The sequence below is a fragment of the Prionailurus viverrinus genome, chromosome B2 (assembly GCF_022837055.1).
Source record: "Prionailurus viverrinus isolate Anna chromosome B2, UM_Priviv_1.0, whole genome shotgun sequence".
Lineage (NCBI taxonomy): Eukaryota > Metazoa > Chordata > Mammalia > Carnivora > Felidae > Prionailurus > Prionailurus viverrinus.
Window position 1 is genome coordinate 57,890,632 of NC_062565.1, and position 18,134 is coordinate 57,908,765.

Genomic DNA, 18,134 nt, shown 5'->3' on the forward strand with positions numbered 1-18,134 from the left:
TTCAGAAAGGTTAAGTTTCTTGTCTTAGTGGTCAGAAGACTACTTCTGACTCCAAATTGTGGATATTCTTGACTAGTAACAGAGAAGGCTTTCCTGTTTTTCTTGTTGCCAAGGAAGAAGAATAATGGTGACATGTGGAGGCCATGATGAATGAGATGTAGATTTCCTGTCACTGTGTCTTGCCCACTTGTGAACCCATCTAATTCGTGGGTTCCAGATGACAAATTATGGAGGCCCGAAATGGTTACTTGTATGAAGGAGACAACTTTCCAGTTTGAAGTTTAGAGTTTCTTTTACTTTTAGAATCCAATTCTTTTGGGGGGTTTAGGGTTACCAGTTCTTAAGACAGGAACAATGAATAGGATTTACAGACACTAGGGAATTAGTCTGACCCTTTTGCATATGGAATCTTCTTTTATCAGGAAATAAGAGATAACTTTTAATTTTTTTATTTAACTTTTTTTAATGTTTGTTTATTTTTGAGAGAGAGAGAGAGGGGAGGGGGTAGGGAGAGAGAGGTAGACACAGAATCCAAAGCAGGCTCCAGGCTCTGAGCTGTCAGCACAGAGCCTGATGTGGGGCTTGAATCCACAAGCTGTGAGATCCTGACCTGAGCTGAAGTCAGACATTTAACTCACTAAGCCACCCAGGTGCCCCAAGAGATAACTTTTAAATAGAGACAAAAGCATTGTGAAACAAGTGAAAACTATTAGAAATGGTAGAGTGAGAATAAATTTGGGAAAAATGGACTTCAGTAAACATTTTAGAAAGAGAAATGACAGGGGAAGTTCTTTTCAAGTTAAAACTGTTGTTTATGAGTAATTATACTTTTTTACCCTCTGTATTCTTTTTTAAAAGTTTTTATTTAAATTCCATTTAGTTAACACTGTTACCACCTGGTGCTCATAACAGCAAGTGCCTTCCTTAGTCCCCATCACCTAACCCATCCCTCAACCTCCCTTCTCTCTGGTACCCATCAGTTTATGCTCTATGGTCAAGAGTCTCTTTCTTGGTTTGCCTCCCTTTCCCTTCCCCAACCCCCCTCCCCCACCCCACACACACTTTGCTCATTTGTTTTTTTTTTCCTTAAATTCCACGTATGAGTGAAACCATATGGTATTTGTCTTTGCCTGACTAATTCTACTTTTAAATAGATTCCCTGACAAAACATTTTGGGTTTGACATTCTGGAATTTGTGCAAGTATACTAGGAACCAACTGAGATAAAGGTATGGATCAGGGCCTTAAAGTTTAAGGAAAGAAGTTTAAATGGAAAGAATATTTTTCTGAAATTGATTTGTGAAGCAGGTGTGTAGCTGCTGCCTACTGGGTAGGAGTTTGAGCTATAAGATTAAAAAATTAAGGAGCTATAAATTTTCTTATTTTGGGATTATCTACAGTATTAAAGATTCTGATGTGTAGGGTTAAGTGTTAATGCTAATAAAATAGGGGCTATTTCTGAGTTCCTTACATTCACAGTTCAGACTTAAATTTGTTCTTAGAAAGGTAACTTCATAGCACTGGGACTGAAAGGGATGGAAGAAAAAAATCCTTAAATGGAAAGAGCCCCAGTATTGTGGTGATCCACAAATTCTCCAGGGAAAACATTTTGGAAAGGATTTTTCTTCCTTTTTTTTCTTGTTATTTAAGATTTTTATCTTGATATCTATGACTTCTAAATGGAGAAGAAAGGCTAGAAAATAACTGCTTTTATTAAAAAATTTTTCATACAGTTTAAAGTTAGGTTGTAAATGTTTTCTATTTTGAGATTTTTGGATAATAAACATTATTACTGAAAATAAAACAAAGAGCTAATGTAGACATATGGTGTGACAGAACTTGCAAAGTTAATTTTTCTTAGTTGGCAATTTCTTATCAGGTTCCAAATTAGAAATGGAAAACATATTTTTGGTAAACTAAAGTTTTTTTGGGGAAGGTATCCTTTTTAAATAGCTGCTTTATCTTTGAAATTACTATAGTATACAAATTGGGAGTTTACATATGCTATATTTAAATCTAGTAAAAAATGTGGGTATTTGCATTAAAACTTTGTTTCTATCCTCTGTGCTTGTTTTAAGATGGTGATGCATGGAAGATGCCTCAGAATTACTTGTAACATTATGGTGTGGGGGAAGTGAAGGAACGGAAATTACTTAGATGTAATGTGGATTATGAAGTTGTAATTGGAGTGTGTTTTCATTTAATTTTGAGTGTGTATTTGTTAACTCATTACTTCTGAAAATAATCATTTTTTTGAAAATTAATGGGCTTTAAAATTGTCTTAAGTAAGCATTTACGTGGAATTTTAAAATTTATACGATTTGGCACATATGTCTATTTTTGACTGTTAAGTTCAATTTTATTCTCTGACATTTTAAATTCCTTTTGGAAATTTTAATGTAGTGCATAACTAAGATAAAAGATATTAGTTTGCACCTGTAGAAGAGGGAATTACAAAATAAGGACTGAAAGCCAAGTATGTCATGCATAAAATTATTGGAACACAGCTATATCCACTTATTTGCATACTTTTGATGGTGGCTCTTGGAGCCACAACAGTAGAACTGAGTAGCAGCAACATAGACTGTATGGACCAAAAGTCTAAATATTTACTATCTGGCCCTTTACTTGTCAATCCCTGCCTTATACTTCATGTAAAGCTGGATTTTGAGCTTCATGATGGTCTATGACAAAGAATAGTTAAGAGAACTATGGTAAGGAGGAAATAAAAGAAAAAAAACCATAACTTAGTTTAAATAGAAGTATTCGTATCAAAATCTGGAATCAAATTTTGGTCCACAGAAATGAAAATAAAGAATATTTAGAAAATAGACCTAAGAGCAGGTATCTGTCGACTTTTGAAGTTCAACCATGGTTATTTACTAAGTACATGGGTACTATACTGGTAATTCTAAATGAACAGTGACTTTAAGCTTTCTGGTCCCTTAGAGTTGGGTGGTGCCTGAGCTTACTTTTGCTTCTTAAGATAGGGGGAGATGGGCTCCAATGATGCTGACAGAGGATTATATAGACCTGCACAGTTTGAAATGTGTGTGTGGGGTGTGTGTGTGTGTGTGTATGGTGTATGACTGAAAAAGCCTATTCCCTTAAAATGATAATGTTGGCTAAAATAGCTACAATTTTCAGGAAAATAAGAGTCATGCTGCATAAAAATTCAAAAGTTGGTTGAGAATGGGGAAAATGTATTCTCCTCTATTAAAGAGGTCTGAAAAGGAGGCTTCAATGTGGCTCATCAAATAGTGAGCTAAAAGATAAGTGCTTTGTATGTACAAAATGGTAAGTGCTTTGCCCTTTAAAAAGGAAATACAGAGAATGCTGCCCTTTTAATATGTCCTGTAGCCTGCCCTGGATTTGAGGATGAACAGAGATGGCACTAAAAATGATAAAGCAATAAATCATAAAGCCCCAAAGTTCCTTTTGTGTCACAGCTCTTACATGTTCAGAAGGCAATAACAATCTTCAGTACACATCAATTTCCCTCCGTGGGATGGAAACTGGAGAAACTGTGAGAGAAAATACTGAAGAGGAATAAAGAAATGTTTCTGCCTCTCTTTCATTTTCCTTACTTTGAATTTGTGCTGTCCACATGTTAATTGGAGATCTTAATAGTTTTAGCTATAATTTGATATCTAAAGCAGAAAGAAAAAAAATATGGGTCTGTATCTCAGCTGGAATCCAAAATAAACATAATCATTTTTTTTAATGTTCAAAGCATTTTAGTTTCCTTTCACTCTCTTCATGTTTACCTCTTTTCTTTTCATAGTTGAAACTCACTAACTCCCCTCTGCATGGTTGTCTTTTAGTGTCTACAATGCCAGCATAAGTGAGAAAAGGTAAAAAGCTGTTAGAAAGACCTGTCTTTTAGAAAGTTCGTCAACATATAATTTAACATATTAATGATGAGTAAGAGCAGAAATTTCCTTGTAATTATAAAAGTAAGGAGAGTGTTATGCTAAGTGAAATAAGTCAGGCAGAGAAGGACAGATACCATATGTTTTCACTCATATGTGGATTCTGAGAAACTCAACAGAAGACTGGGCGTGGGGGGAAAAAAAGTTACAGAGAGGGAAGGAGGCAAACCATAAGAGACTCTTAAATACTGAGAACTGAGGGTTGATGGGGGGTGGGGGAGGAGTGGGTGATAGGCATTGAGGAGGGCACCTGTTGGGATGAGCACTGGGTGTTGTATGGAAATCAATTTGACAATAAATTTCATTAAAAAAAATTATAAAGCAGCAGGTCATTTTCTTGGTTATTGATGGATTGGACTTGGGGTCATTTGTAGGTTTAATTTGGGGACCTGGTCAGAACCAGGAAATAATAATAGTTCCATGACTGCAAAAGCTTCCTGTGGACCTTTATCTAAATGTTCATGAAAAGACTTCTTTTCTTTTAGTAATAAGATTTAACTCTTTGGTATACCACCTCAGGAAAAAATATAGTTGGTGACTTCAAAATGGGGACTAAAGGTGTCTTCCTTTATTTCAAAAGCATTTAACCTTGGGATTAATTTTTATGGTAGAGTCAGGATAATTTCTGCAATGTTCAGAAGACTAAGAACCACAAACCTCCTATGAACAGCCCAGACAGTGATCCAGGAAGGAAGCTCCTCGTCCATTTTGTCCACACAGAGTAGCCTGCCATGCAGTTCCCTCTTCACCTCTCCAGATATGCTCCTTGGGACTGAATCAAAACTAGTCTACCACTTGAGTAATTTAGTGGGTTCTCTCTATTTCTCCCTGAACTTCATCAGATTTGTTCTTTCTACATGTTTTTGGTCATTGGGCACCTACCACTTTACTCTTCCTGATGTTTGCTTTCAAGCTTTTCTCAGATGAATTGCCTCCAGTCAATTAACACCTTCCTCTGGCTGACTTGTGCAGCTCCATGTGACAGAATGATTTATACGAAGTATATCTTTGGTCTTCATCCACAGTTCCTGAAAACTCTTCAGAGTTATAAAGGTGAAACAGGTGTCTTATTATTAATGGAGGTGACTTTTGGACCCCACCCAAGGGTAGGGGCTGGTTGCCAGGAGGACTAACCATGTAATTAGAGGGATGGAACTTTTAGTTCTACTCTCCCAACTCCAGGGAAGGGAGAGGGCCTGAAGGTTGAATCAGCCAGTTATTGCCAATGACTTAGTCAATCATGACTATGTAATTAAGTCTTCATAAAAACACAAGAGAAGAAAGCTTTTGACCCTTTTTGTGAGAGCTTCCATATTTGGGGAACCAAAACACTTTCATGTGCCACTGAGCTGGATCCCAAGAGCCACAAGGGTAGAAGCTCCTTTGTTCAGGACCTTGACCTATGTATTTCTTCATCTGGTTTGATTCAAATCCTTTATTGTATCCTTTAATAAAGTTGTAAGTGTAAGTGTTTTTCCTTGAGTTCTGTGAGCCACTCTAGCAAACTGAACTGAAGGAAGAGGTTGTTGGAATCTCCTATCTATAGCCAGTCAGTCTGACGCACAGATAACTGCCTGGAGCTTGTGACTGGCATCTGAACTAGGGGGTTGGAGAAAGTGATATGGTATGGTAGGGCTGAGCATTTACCCTGTGGAATATGATACTATTTCTGGGTAGACAGTATGAGAATTGAGTTGAATTTTTGGATACCCTGCCAGTAACTGAGAACTGCTTGGTGTTATGCATGGAGAACCCTCCACACTCAAACATGTTGGAACTGGGTCCAGGAACCTTAAAAGACTCTATATCAGTATCAATTATCTTTAAGTACCTCCACTTGACTTTCCCCATGCTGTTTAGTTTTTTTTTTAAATTAGTTTTCATAATAACACAGAGTGCCAGATCTGGAGCCAGACTGCCTGGGCTTGTATCCTAGTTAGCTGGGTGACCTTGAACAAATTAACATCTCTGTGCTCAATTTCCTCTTTTTAAAATTGGCGATGATAGTAGCACTTTTATTATAGGATTGTTAAGATGACTAAATACAAGTAAAAGATTTAAAATAGTGCTGGGGATACAGTAAGTATTTAGGAATCGGTTTTCTCTTTAAAGATTTTTCCAGTTTTTCTCATATAATTGGCAAATTGTAATATATTAAAAGTGTACAATGGGATCATTTGATATATGTACACATGGTAAAGGGACTCCCACCATTGAATTAATTAACACCTCCATCACCTCACATACATACATTTTTCCCCCCATTTTTGGTGAGAACACTTAAGTTCTACTTTCTTAGCAAACAAATTATGCAATACAATATTATCAATTGTAGTTGCTATATCATACATTAGTCCTCAGACCTTATTCATTCCATAACAAGTCTGTATTCTTTAACCAGTATCTCCCTATTTCCCACCCTGCTCTCATCTCCTGACAACCACCATTCTACTCTGTTTCTATAAATTTGATTTTATTCCCTCAACAATTCCACATATAAGTGATACCATGCAGTATCTGTTTTTCTCTGTTTGTCTGGCTTATAATTAGCATAGGGCCTCTGGGTTCACCCATGTTGTCATAAATTGCAGGATTTCCTTCCTTCCTTTTTTAATGCTGAATAATATTCCATTGTGTGTTTGCTGGTGCATGTATGTGTAGATTTTCTTTATCCATCAACAAAGGTTGTTTTCATACTTTGACTAATGTGAATAATTGTGAAATGAATATGCAAATATGGATATCTCTTTGAGATACTGATTTTGTTAACTTTGAATATACATCTAGAAGTAAATCTTATGGTAGTTCTATTTTTAGTTTCTTGAGGAAGCTCCATACTGTTTTCTACAGCGGCTGCACCAATTTACATTTTCACCAACAGTGCACAAATGTTTCCTTTTCTCTACATCCTCACCAGCAATTTGTTATCTCTGGTCTTTTTGATAATAGCCATCCCGATAAGTGTGGGATGTTATCTCCTCATGGTTTTGATGTGTATTTCCTTGATGAGTAATGATGTTCAGTACCTTTTCAGGTACCTGTTGTCCACTTGTATGTCTTCTTTGGAAAAATGTCTATTCAGCTTCTTTGCCCATTTAAAAAACTGGATTATTTGGGTTTTTTTCTTTGCAATTGAGTTATGTATGAGATTCTTGTATATTTTGGAGAGTAGCTCTTTATTAAAAATGTGATTTTCAAATATTTCCTATTTCACATGTTGCCTTTTCCTTTTGTTGCTGATTTCCTTTGATGGCAGAAGCTTTTTAGTTTGATCCAGTTTCACTTGTTTATTTTTGCTTTGTTGCCTTTGCTTTTGGTGTCAAATCTAAGAAATTATTACCAATACCAATGTCAAGATGCTTACTATGTTTTACTCTATAAGTTTTAATGTTTCAGGTCTTATATTCAAGTCTTAATCCATTTTTAGTTGATGTTTATGTATGGTGTAAGATAGAGGTCCAGTTTCATTTTTTTCATGTGCCTATACAGTTTTTCTTCCCTTCCCCATCTTTGTCTGACTCTTGCACACAGCAGCACTGGTCTGGACAAGTTATGGATGAAGCACAGACATCAGGCACAGAGACCCTCTTCTTAGCCTTCTTCACCTCGGGTTCCCCAATGCTGCATTCTCAATTTTCATCATTAAGAAACAAAATCTCTAAATAACTCTGTTCAGTAGAGCCCTAACATCTGTTTAGATCAAGAGGCCTTCTCAGCACTCTGGAAAGCAGTGTGGAGGTTCCTCATAAAATTAAAAATAGACCTACTCTATGACCCAGCAATAGCACTGCTAGGAATTTACCCAAGGGATACAGGAGTACTGATGCATAGGGGCACTTGTACCCCAATGTTTATAGCAGCACTCTCAACAATAGCCAAATTGTGGAAAGAGCCTAAATGTCCATCAACTGATGAATGGATAAAGAAATTGTGGTTTATATACACAATGGAGTTCTACGTAGCAATGAGAAAGAATGAAATATGGCCCTTTGTAGCAACATGGATGGAACTGGAGAGTGTGATGCTAAGTGAAATAAGTCGTACAGATAAAGACAAATACCATATGTTTTCACTCTTATGTGGATCCTGAGAAACTTAACAGAAACCCATGGGGGAGGGGAAGGAAAAAATAAAAAAGAGGTTAGAGTGGGAGAGAGCCAAAGCATAAGAGAGTCTTAAAAACTGAGAACAAACTGAGGGTTGATGGGGGGTGGGAGGGAGGGGAGGGTGGGTGATGGGTATTGAGGAGAGCACCTTTTGGGATGAGCACTGGGTGTTGTAAGGAAACAAATTTGACAATAAAGTTCATATATTGAAAAAAAATAAATAAAAACTTACATACAAAAAAAAGAGGCCTTCTCAGTACTTATAAATATGAGTTGGTCAAGAGGTGGGGGGAATGGGTTTCTTTTCCAGAAACCAGGGGAAAGGCCAGTTCTTGCACCAGTTTTGCCACCAGAAACCCTAAATACTGTCAAAGTACCCACTCTGCAGAGTTCATCTTGGAAATGTATAACCATAACTCTTCAGGGTCATTCAACTAAAAGGCAACCTCTTGATTAGGTAGATGTACTCCACGGAAAAGAGCAAAATGGAGTAAACAAGAGGAGAAGACAGAGAAGACATTGAAAAGAAACAGGCCAAAATGCAAAATATCAAGTGGTTTCAACAGTTCAAGCCAGTGAGTGCTTCCTTTTGCCATTGTGTATGAAGTTGGCTATGTGTTTTTATTATGTTAAAGTATGTTCCTTCCATACCCGGTTTATTAATAGTTTTTATCATGAAAGAATTTTGAATTTTTTCAAATTCTTTTTCTGTATCTATTGAGATGATCATGATTGTTAACCTTCATTCTGTTAACATCAATTCATTTGCAGATGTTGAACCATCCTTGTATCCCTGGAATAAATCTCACATGATCATGGTGTATGATCTTTTTAATGTGTTGTTTAATTCAGTTTGCTAGTATTTTATTGAGAATTTTTGCATCTATGTTCATCAGCAATATTGGCCTGTAATTTTAATTTCTTATAGTGTCCTAGTTTAGTTTTGGTCTCAGAGTAATGCTGGCCTCCTAAAATGAGTTTAGAAGTGTTCCTTCCTCTTCTAATTTTTGGAAGAGTTTGAGAAGAATTGGTATTAATTCTTCTTTAAATGTTTAGCAGAATATACCAGTGAAGCTATATGGTCCAGGACATTTCTTATTGCAAGTTTATGATTACTGATTCAATCTCCTTACTAATAATTGATCTTTTCAGATATTTTATTTCTTCATGATTCAGTCTTGGTAGGTTGCATGTTTCTAGGAATTTATCCATTCCTCTAGGTTATCTAATTTGTTGGTATATAATTGTTCATTGTAGTTTCTTATGATCCTTTGTATTTCTGTGGTGCCAATTACAAATTCTCTCTCATTTCTGATTTGGTTGGACACCACTCTTTTCTAAATTAGTGTAGTTAAAGTAGATAAAAGTTTGTCAATTGCTTATCTTTTAAGAAAACCAGCTCTTAGTATTATTCATTGATCTTTTCTCTGTCTTTTATTTATTTTAAAATAAAGTTTATTCATTTTTGAGACAGAGAGACAGAGACAGAGAGAATACAAGAATGCATGCAAGTGTGGGAGTGCCACAGAGAGAGAAACCCAAGCAGGTTTCTGCGCCTTCAGCACAGAGCTCAATGTGGGGCTTGAACTCACGAACCATGAGATCATGGCCTGAGCTGAAAACAGGAGTCAGGTACTGAGCCATCCAGGCACCCCCACCTTTAAAAAAATTTTTTTTTCACATTTATTTATTATTGAGAGACAGAGACAGACAGAGCATGAGCATGGGAAGGGCAGAGAGAGGGGAGACACAGAATCTGAAACAGGTCCAGGCTCTGAGCTGTCAGCACAGAGCCCGACACAGGGCTTGAAAACACAAACTGCGAGATCATGACCTAAGGGGAAGTTGGACGCTTTACCGACTCAGCCACCCAGGTGCCCCAGCACCCCCTTTTAAATCTCTATTTCATTTATTTCTAATATGATCTTTACTATTTCTTTTCTTCCACTCACTTTGCACTAAAATAATTTTGTTCTAATACTTTGACGTGTAATGTTTTTTTTTTGAAATCTTTTTTTATTGTGGCATTTATCTCTATAAACTTTCTTCTTAGAAATGCTTTTGCTGCATCCCATAAGTTTTGTAACATTGTGTTTCCATTTTCATTTGTCTCAAGATATGTTTTGATTTCTCTATTTATTTTTTCTTTGACCCACTTATTGTCCAGTAACATGTTGTTTAATCTCCACATATTTGTCAATTTTCTAATTTTCTTATAATTGATTTCTTGTTTCTACCAATGTGGTCAGAAAAGATGCTTGATATGATTTTAATATTAATTAATTTTAAAATGTTTTTTAATCTACTTTTTGAGAGAGCACAAGCAGGGAAGGGACAGATAGAGGCGGCCAGGAGATCTCAAGCAGACTCTGTGCTGACAGCAGCAAGCCCAATGTAGGGCTCGAACTCATGAACTGTGAAATCATGACCTGAAGTGAGATGATCAACTGACTGAGCCATCCAGGTGCCCCTAATCTTAAAATATTTAGACTTGTCTTGGCCTATGCATATGATGCATGTTGGTGAATGTTCCATGTGCACTTCAGAAGAATATGTATTCTGCTGCTGTTGATAAATGTTCTGTGTATGTCTTTTAGGTCTAACTGATCTAACATGTAGTTTAAGCTCATTGCTTCCTTATTGATTTTCTGTCTGTATGATCTATCCATTCTTGAATGTAGGGTACTGAGGTCATGTACTATTATTGCTATGTATTTCTCCCTATAGACCTATTAATATTTGCTTAATATATTAAGGTAGTCTAATGTGGTGTGCATAAATATTTACAATTGTTATATCCTCTTGATGAATTGGCTATTTTATCATTATATATTGGCCTCCTTTGTCTCTTGTTATAGTATTTGGCTTAAAGTCATCTTGTCTGTTATATATATAATTACCTCTGCTTTCTTTTGGTTTCCACTTGCATGAAATATCTTTTTTCATCCTTTCATTTTCAGTGTATGTGTGTCTTCAAAGCTAAGGCAAGTCTCTTATAGCAAAATATAATTAATTAGGCCTTGTTTTTTTAAAAATCATGTTTTTATCTTGTATCCTTTTAATCTTCATTTTTAGCTATTTTAGCTTTTGATTAAAGAATTTAGTCTTTTTACATTTAAAATAACTATTGATAGGTATGGATTTACTATTGCCATTTTGTTAACTGTTTTCTGGCCATTTTATAGGTCCTTTGTTCTTTATTTCCATTCTTGTTGTCTTACCTTTTGATTTAATGATTTTCTGTAGAGGTATATGTTGATTTCTTTCTCTATCTCTTTTGTATCTACTAAGTTTTTGGTCTTATGGTTACCTTGAGGCTTACATAAAACATCTAATAGTTATAAAAATTTATTTTAAAGTGATAAAAAATTAACTTTGAATCTTTATAAAAGCTCTATGTTCGGGGCGCCTGGGTGGTGCAGTCGGTTAAGCGTCCGACTTCAGCCAGGTCACGATCTCGCAGTCCGTGAGTTCGAGCCCCGCGTCGGGCTCTGGGCTGATGGCTCAGAGCCTGGAGCCTGTTTCCGATTCTGTGTCTCCCTCTCTCTCTGCCCCTCCCCCGTTCATGCTCTGTCTCTCTCTGTCCCAAAAATAAATAAACGTTAAAAAAAAAAAATAAATTAAAAAATAAAAAAAAAAAAAAAAAGAGAAAAAAAAAAAGCTCTATGTTTTTATATTGCTCATCACATTTTATGTTTTTGATGTCGCAATTTATATATTTTTATACTGTGCAATTAACAAGTTATTTTGTAATACATTTGTGTTTTAATCTTTATATTAGAGTTACAACTAAGTTATCTGTCACCATTACTGTATTAGGTATTCTAGATTTATATATTTATCAGTGAGTTTTATATTATTATGTTTTAAAATGATTAATTATCATCCTTTCATTTAGCTTAAGGGACTCCCTGGAACATTTCTTATAAGGCTGGTCTAGGGGTGAACTCCAACTTTTGTCAGGAAAACTATATCTCCTTCAATTCTGAAGGACAGCTTTGCTAGGAAGAGTATTCATGGTTGGCAGTTATTTTTTCTTTCAGCACTTTGAATATATTATCCCACTCCCTTCTGTTCTGTAAAATTTCTGCTGAAAAACCTGCTTATAGTCTTATGATGTTCCTTTGTATGTAATAAGTTGCTTTTTTTTCTTATTGCTTTTAAGAGTCTCTTTGTCTATAACTTTTGACAATTTAATTACAATGTGTCTATGTGGATCTCTTAGATTCTTCTTTTTTGGTACTCTTTGTGCTTCCTGGATCTGGATATATATTTCTTTCCTCAGGTTAGGGAAGTTTTCAGCCATTACTTCTTTGCTATGTTTTCAGCCCCTTTCTCTCTCTTCCTCTAGGACCCCCTGTAATGTGTATATCGATTGGTCTGCTTGTAGTTTGCTTAAGTTATCGTCACTCTTTTTCATAACTTTTTTTTTTTTTTTGCTCCTCTGATTGGATTAATTCCAATTGAGTTGACTGATTCTTTCTTCTACTTCTAGTTCAGTTATCTTCTACTACTTTCCAGTTCAGTAATTGTATTGTTTAGCTCTGTGATTTCTGTTTGGTTCTTTTTAAAAATGTTTTTCTATATCTTTGTGGAAATTTACACTTTGTTCCTGCATTACCCTCCTGACCTCAGTGAGCACATTTATAACTGTTATTTTGAACTCTATTAGGTCAATCACTTATTTCTGTTTCATTAAGATTAGTTTCTGATTTATATTGCTCTTTTGTTTGGAACAGTTCCCCATTTTTTTCATTTTCTTGACTGTTTGTGTTGGTTTCTGTGCATTAGATAAGACAGTCACCACTGCCAGTCTTCAAAGAGTGGTCTTGTGTAAGAGATGAAGCCTGTCAATAAACCTGGCCTGAGTTTCTGGTTGTCTCTCAAACTCTTGTGATTGTCCAAGCCACCTTCTTTATTCTTAGTGGCTCCTAGTAGTTGAGGTTGTGCCAAGGCTCCTCAGTGTCCCAAGGGAAGGATCACAGTTGGCAAGTAACTGCAGGCGGATTAGAAGCCAGACAGCAGCTGCAAAATTAGGTAATTAAGCCCTTTCTAGGGAAAAACTAAGGGATGGGTGTTTTAATCTTCTCCCTCTGTGCTGTGCTTGAGTGTACAGTCACGGGGAAGTGCTCTTGTACTTTTTAAAAAATCACTATAGTTCTCTGGGACTTGTGAATGCAGGACCCACTGACTACCAAAACAATATGATTTGGGTGTCTGTTCCTTAGTCAGCAGCTGTAAAATGTGGTAACAGCATGTGTACAAACTTCTTCCAAAGAGATAGTGGCAATGTGGTTTTATTGTTGGAGTACACCAGAAAAAGAAATGCCCTTCAGGAGGCGTGTGGGTAGCTCAGTCGGCTCAGGTCATGATCTCAATGTTTGTGAGTTTGAGCCCCCTGTCAGGCTCCATGCTGACAGTGTGGAGCCTCCTTGGGATTCTCTCTCCCTCTTTCTATGCCTCTTCCCTGCCTGCTCACTCTCTCTGTCCCTCTCTCAAAATAAGTAAATAAACCCTAAAGAAATATGCCCTTCAGACCCTTTGGACTCTGTGAAGGATCATAGCCAGCCCTAGATGTGTGCAAAATGGAAGCTGGGCCCTCAGGTAGCAGCTAGTAAAGTATACAGTCAAATCCTTTCAGGGAAGACTGGAAGACAGTTATTTTTGCCCACTTCCTCTGCACTGAGTCCTAGGGGGTTAGCAGTTGGGGCAAGTGCTCATATGCCATTAAGAAGTCCTTTGTTTTCTATAGTCCTGTTGTGTCTTGTAGACACAAGTCTCTCTGGCTTTTAGAATTAGATGTTTTGGGGGACCATTTGATGATGGGAGCCTTAAAACTTGGGGTACTAGACGTGATTTCCAAATCTTCAGCTTTTCAGTGAGAAGTTGGGAACTGAGGGTTCCTTTCTGATTTTATGGTGCTATGCCAGAGGTGTGGTTTATGTATAGGTTGTGTCTTGGCTTTTCTTATGCATTTCAATGCATTCGTGGACATGTAGGAGTCGCTCAGCTAGTTTCTGCATTTCTTTCGGCAGGAATTGCTTCATGTAGCTGTATATTCATAGCATGGGAAGGAGGAAGTTCAGGGGCATCCTGTGCTGCCATCTGAGTTCCCTGAGTCACATAAGCATTTTTTTTTTTAAATTAGCCTAAGAAAGGCCTATGACCTACATGCTAAATCGAAATCTTCAAAAATAGTGACAAAATAGCATTTCTACTTAATAATTTAGCAAATTAAAAATACTGCAAACATGTAGTGCTGGTGAGGCTGTGGAAAAAACTGACACTGCTATAAGGAGTGTAACCGGTGCAGCCTTTGTGTACAATAAAAAATGCACTGCTGTATAGCTTAGTACTCTATGTATAGATGTGTAGCATTTGGGAATTATCATAGCTCTAGAATGGACATTCACTGAGTGCCTTCCTGAGGAACATGGGAACATCTGGATTGTTTATATGCCACGTACAGGTCATGAGGAGCCAGGACTGCTGCTTCCTGTTTACTTCATTAGCCATCTCCCAACCATTACCTCTGTGACATCCCACCTATACCATGCTGGATCTGAAACTGAGTTCAGAGTTGGAGTTTTCTTGGATGCCTAGAAACTCTGTCATAAAGATGCCCATTAACCTCTAGTTCCTCATTTTTTGACTGCTTCTATAGTACCATCTCCCATACTCAAGTAATGGACTTGTCTCTGAGGCTGTGGGGAAGCAGAAGACCCTGGGATTCACTTCACCGATCTACTCCATACCTTATTATGTCCACACAGCCATAGGCTTTCTCTTCCTGCTATGTCTTGAATTCTCTCTACCTTAAGCATACAGTAAAAATCTAAGATCTACCCTGATAGGCCTGGCACTTGATATGTTAACAGAGTCTGAAGGAGTTTGAAAGTCTCCTTTCTCTCCTTCCAAGACTGTTTTGCTACAGAGTCAAAGAAGTTGGAGGCCAAAGCTGTTTATTCTTTTTCATTGGGCAAGAAGCCTCAGCATCAGAGATGAATGACTAAGAGACTTAAAGGGGAAATAAAAATACATTGCTTTAATATTCCACCAGTATTATGTCCCTTACAATATAAAGGGGGGAAATACAAAGCAAACCTATTGTTCATTGTTACTTTATACTCCAGGCATACACAAAGAACTTTTTAATGAAGACCTTGCCCTGTAGCCCCTGGTCCTGAGGAGTGGTTTCATCAGTTATGCTAATGAGGCACAAGTTCATTTAGTCTTATTTATGAAACCTTCTTCCCTGAATATATGTCATATTCCTACATTTTCTTAAAATTATGATTCCAGGTACTTTCAAGGGTCTTTCCAGGCAAAAAAGACTTGCTTTTGTGAAGCACACCTTCTCTATTTTCCTTCCATGCTGCCATTATAGTTCCTACACTGAATGGGAACTATGCTTCAAAATATCTCCATTAATTAATGGCTTTGGTCATTGGTTAAATGATTTTGATCTGCTTTTTGTTCACATACAGATATGCTAAACTTCTTCCATTACTGGCTTTCTGCCCACCAATATTACCTTAAGATGATTAAAGGCAAAGGCTTTCTGGTTAGAAATGCAATGAAAGCTAATATCAAAATGGCAGAGAGCAAGGAACTCTTCAGGTGGAATGTAAGTTCGCTTTTAAGGCAAAACATTCATGTAAGGTGAATGACCGCACCCTGGCATTGTTCAACTCAGCTTGAATTTTAGCTGAATAATTCTGTGCAGCTTCATTTGTTAGTTAATGTAGCTATGAAAATGTATTGGTCCTTTGGTCTTTTGACATTCACCGTTTATCTCTTTGAGTACTTCACATTCCTTCTATTCCTTTTAGGGAAAAAATGTTTATTTTTCTTTTCTTTTTTATTGTTGATATAGACTATTTCAAGTGACTTTTTACTTTAAAAAATGTGATAGAACTCCATGGTGAGAACATATGATTTAGTGTGCCAAGCTGTTTTGTTGATTTAGCTTCCAGATGAGCAAGAAAATAAAAGGTAGAAGTGAACAGTTTAGACCAGATAGGAGATCCCAGAAGCCAAATGACAAATGTTAACTCTTGAAAAATGTACAATAAAGTGGCTGAGACTAAATTTAGTCTCTTTAAATCCCACAGGGATTAGCGGTATGTAGAACATTGTATATAGGAAATTGAGATGATCTTTGGCAGACAATGTTTCATTGGAATCAATCCAGTGGAAGAGGAGTTCCCTCACTCAGCAACCTCCCTCTGTGAGTACATAGGGTATTCATAGGAACAACATTATTTTTAGCCCAGCAGCTACTGGTGGCACAATGAAATCATCTCTGACTATGTGAGAATTCTTTGTCCATAGATATTTGAAAATATTTTTGAAATGGACTAAAAAATGCCAAGAGCCAGGTTATAGTAATCTAGCCTCCAACTGATAATAAAAGTTCTGCCCTCATATTTACTTTTTAACAATGTAAAATCTTTTACATGAAAACTTTAAAATGGTGAATGCAAATATTTTAGGATTGTTGGCATGTAAATATTTTTAAATTTCTGTTTTTTACTCAGAGTAACTTTTTTTAATGTTTGGGCAAAAGAAGTTATTAGCAACAGTTAAATACTGTATGCATTTAATACTATACACATATATGTAATGTATATTAGATATTTTAAATATAATTGAGAACATTAGCTCCTTGAAATTGAAAATCGGGCCTTGAATTTTCCATGCCTGCCTAGCAGCAAACAGTGACAATATGAAGGGCTAGATTTCAGAGCTGAAGTATAAAAGGAATCTAAGGGAAAGAAAATTTTAAAATGTGGTTTGATATTTCAGAACTTCTAAGAATGCTTATCTATCTATCCATCCATCCATCCATTCATCTGTTTTTTATGTACATCAATCTATCCATTTGGATTCACCAGAGACAGAAAATAGTCATCTCCATGAGCATCTTGCAACAAGGCAAGAGGACACATGCTAGTTGGTACCTACCCTCGTCTCCATCTAAATTTAATTCTGAAGTATGAATCTGAGTTGAAAAGGGCTCAAATATTAATCTCTTTTTTTGCAAACAGAAGAACAGCAGAACTTATTTCCTTTCCTTTCCTCAGGAAGAAAAGTCCCCTCTTGGGAGAGTAGTACTTTCAAAAAAAGCTCAAAAAGCTTCCTTAAAAACAAGGAACAAGTGAATTGTAAGCCCTGCCTTTTCTTCTTACAAACTTCATCTATAAAGTCAGCATGTCACACATGGACATTTGCATTTGATTGTGGTATATGTATTTTTTAATCATCGCAATTTTTCTTTGCGTGAAAAATTGTTTCTGTATTTATAACACCCAGATTCACACCACAAATGAGGTATAGTCTGTCAAGAGGTCATGATTTCAGTGGCTCTTTACATTTTCTATTCTCTTTGAAGGTTGTAGGGCAGAGGTCAGGCTTAGCTTGCCAGTCACTGCAAATTTCCTTTTTTCTTGAAGCAATGCATGCTGGGTGTCAGTGATAACATGGGGCACCTAACTAGATGCCCTGACCACAGCACTGAGGACATCTCACCTAATGGCTTTTTTCCTTCTCATTATTCTATATTTGAAATTAGCCAAGTGTTACATTTAGGCACCTATTTCCCCAGGTAAAGGCATTTTCAATTCCCATCTCTAGTTTTAAAGTTAGGTACAAAATTGGAGGAATGATATTATGATGAAATATTTTGGGGGAAATGGGTAATAATTCAATTATTCCACTAAGGGATCCAAATTGTTAGTAAGGATAGTCTTCTTTTCTTCTTTTTCTTTTTTTTAAAGTTTATTTATTTTGAGACAGAGAGCGAGAGAGCAGGAGAGAGCGCACACGAGTTGGGGAGGGGCTCAGAGAGAGGGAGAGAGAGGTCGCAGGGTTGATCTCACAAATTGTGAGATAATGATCTGAGCCCAGATCAAGAGTCAGATGCTTAACCAAATGAGCCATTTAGGTGCCCCAGTAAGGAGAATCTTTAGGCAAGGGAAGAAGAACACCTGGAACACCAATATTAAAAAAAAACAACAACACAAAAATTGAGGATATCAACATTCTGCAGGGAAAAGGGTAAATGAGAGAATCTTTAGAAAAATGAGAACTGAGAA

The 18,134-nt window shown here is 36.7% G+C and overlaps 1 protein-coding gene across 1 annotated transcript in view; it reads right to left on the reverse strand.

The window, feature by feature from the left end:
* The window catches only part of EYS (eyes shut homolog), a 1,626,372-nt gene that overhangs the window by 259,698 nt on the left and 1,348,540 nt on the right, over positions 1-18,134 (reverse strand). The gene's annotated exons all lie outside the window — the stretch shown is intronic.